The following is a 314-nucleotide window of genomic DNA, read 5'->3' on the forward strand; positions in this document are numbered from 1 at the left end:
TCTCTCTTTCGCTCTTTCTCTCTCTCTCTGTCTCTCTCTCTCTCTCTCTGTGTGTGTGTGTGTGTGTGTGTATGTGTCTCTGGTCAAATTAAAATAAAATAAAATTAATTAATTAATTAATTAATTGAAAAAATAAATAAATATAATCATATTCTTGAGTAGGAAGATTACGTGAGATTTAAATTCTTTCTTATACCTTTTAATGTTTTATAATGCTCTACAATATGTTTATGTTACTTGTTATTTCTATAATCTTCCTCCAAATTATTTTCTTGCTAAATAAAAGAAAGAGAAAAAAGAAATCAAGAGAGGGA

The 314-nt window shown here is 27.1% G+C and overlaps 1 protein-coding gene across 2 annotated transcripts in view; it reads right to left on the reverse strand.

The window, feature by feature from the left end:
* The window catches only part of CCDC171 (coiled-coil domain containing 171), a 351,100-nt gene that overhangs the window by 199,662 nt on the left and 151,124 nt on the right, over window positions 1–314 (reverse strand). The window lies entirely within an intron of this gene.

The sequence above is a fragment of the Tupaia chinensis genome, unplaced genomic scaffold (assembly GCF_000334495.1).
Source record: "Tupaia chinensis unplaced genomic scaffold, TupChi_1.0 Scaffold149424_1, whole genome shotgun sequence".
NCBI classification, from domain to species: Eukaryota; Metazoa; Chordata; class Mammalia; order Scandentia; family Tupaiidae; genus Tupaia; species Tupaia belangeri.